This window comes from Desmodus rotundus, chromosome 5 (genome assembly GCF_022682495.2).
Source record: "Desmodus rotundus isolate HL8 chromosome 5, HLdesRot8A.1, whole genome shotgun sequence".
Taxonomy (NCBI): Eukaryota; Metazoa; Chordata; class Mammalia; order Chiroptera; family Phyllostomidae; genus Desmodus; species Desmodus rotundus.
Genome location: NC_071391.1, coordinates 159,876,965 through 159,879,462, shown reverse-complemented (window position 1 = coordinate 159,879,462; position 2,498 = coordinate 159,876,965).

Sequence of the window (2,498 nt, the reverse complement as noted above, 5' to 3'; positions counted from 1 at the left end):
TATAAACATGTTCAAGCCTCTTTGATACTAAAACATAACCTCTTTTGATATTATATTTCCTTTCAGTTACTGTGTGATCTCTCTTCTTTCCCTCTCCCAACTTCTTGAAAGACTGTATTCCATTCTTACCTTCCATTAGCTATTGAACCTATTTCAATTTGGTTTCTAGTCACTTTCCTTCAGTAAAATTCATTTAGCTAAGGTTACCAGTGATGCACTTTCTGCCAAATTCCAGAGGTAGTTTTCAATCATCCATCATTTATAAAATAGAGATATTAATATTTATTTCATAAGGTTATTTTAATAATTAATGTATAAGCATTTAATAAATAATTTCCTTTCTTTTTCCCTTCCACTTCCTCCTTCTCTCCCTTCTTATTGTTATTGTCATTGTTATCATTATTTCAGGGCCTTCCAGTTGTATTTGACACCATCAACCATTTCATTTGGGGGGAAACTCTTGAATTTTATGACATCATATTGTCCTAATGCCCCTTGTCCGTGACTAGCCTTCATTCCTCATGCCCGACAGTCCTCTCTGTATTTTTCTTTACCAAATAATCTGTCCTTGGTCCTTTTTTCATCTTACTCTTCATGCTTTCCCTGGGCAAACTCTTACGTTCTCATTCTGTCGGTTGCCATTGACATGCTGATAAATCCCATGTTTTCTGCCCAACCCAGACGGGCCCTGAACCATGGCATCCAGCCTTCCTATACTGCAGAGCTTGGCACATCAGAGATGCTTAGGGCTTGGCTGGCTCCAGAAAGCCTCAGCCAGCTCCCTTAGTCTGTAGTAAAGCCTGGGGCACAGCAGCCTTGACTCAGTCGGGCCTGTGTGTGTGTGTGTGTGTGTGTGTGTGTGTGTGTGTAAGGGAAAGCTCTAGGCTCTGCTGCCTTCTGTTGGAGAAGAAGCACATTTGGCAAAGTGGGGCCTTGGGCACAACTGCCAGATGGCGCATAGCCACCTGGAGAGAAAGGCAAGAATGAAGAAGAGGAAGCTGAGGAGGAGCCTGAGCTGGCCTCAGACAGAAGGGATTAAGAAAGTGACATGGAGGGCCTTGGGCCTTATCTGTCAGAAATCATCGCAGAGACAAACTGGGATTTAAAAGCCTGAGAGACTAAAGTGGAAGTTTGTTTCCAAGTGCAATTCACAATGAAAATATCTCGTATGCTTAGCTTTCAACTTTCCATAAATGTGGGCAGAACGTTGGCACGTGAAAATGCCATATCCCTAAATATGACATAGGATAAACATGTAAGTGTTCAGATTCTGGATTTAGACAGATCTAGGTTCAAGTGTTGGCTCCTCTTGCTAACTTCTGACTCTGGTAAAGCGATTTAACATTTCTGAGCCTCAGTCATCTGTAACATGTGACAAAAGCTGCCTCAAAGAACTCGTCACTCAATTCAACATTTATTAAGAGTGTAAGAAGTCCCTGGCTCCACAGTAGGTGCTAATGTGCCCAGATGACTCAGACATGGCCCTGCTTTCAAGGACCTGGGGAACAGAGGAGGGTCCTGGCACACGCAGGAAGGAGGTGCTCTTGTGGCCCCGATGAGTGTGGACAAAGAAGTCCAGCATCTGCCCAGGCTTCTGGCTTTGGGAACCAGGAAGACACTGATCATTCAGGGGAGAACGAGGCCTAGAGCAGGAACTATATAAGCTCAGTTCTGAGCATAGAGTGTGAGTTCTGTGTAGCAGTGCTGAGTAGGAAAGCAGGACCTGGGTGCCTGGAGAAACTTTGCAGTTAGAGACCAATATTTAGAGTCTTTAGAATAGACAAGTTCTGTGAAACCCCAGAATGAGTGATAATGCTCAGAAAAAGCATATTCAAAAGGTTAATGTAAATCTCCCGAAATAGCGCCATTGAAACCAGGGCCAGTGGAAGAGGAGCTATGAGAGGGGACATCATACAGATTAGAGGAAAAGCTGGAGACGTGGGAATGTGGAAGCCAAGAGACATGAGAGAGTCAGTTTTTAATTCATTCAAGGAAAAGGAAGATGACAAAACGCATCGAACAGCTCTGCAACAAAGAAGTTTTGGTGAGGTAGGCAGGAGCAGTTTCGAAGTAACCATGCTGGAAGGCCTGCCCTTAGACAAGAGAGCTTCCCTGCCTTCTAATAGGACAGACAGGAAGGAGGTTGCAAGGACTGGAGGTGTAGGTAAGCTGGTAGGTAATTTGGCCAGACATTGCAGGATTTTTCTTTCTAATGGTTTCTAATTTGTGTATGACACTGTGAGTGACCTTTGCCAGGGCAAGCTTGTGAGTCAGGGAGTACGAGGGGCACTTAATACAGGCTCTGGAGATGGGCGTGAGCCGGGTGCAGGAAGCTCAGAATATTTCAGGTGACATCGCAGACCCAGAGGGGTGACAAACTATAATTTGCAGTGATGGCAATCCGCTGCACCTGGTATTTTCTGCATGAACACAATGCACTCTAGCTGTGGCTCAGAGACTAGGGCTGGCTGGCTGGATCCAGGGCTTTAATGTTTCCA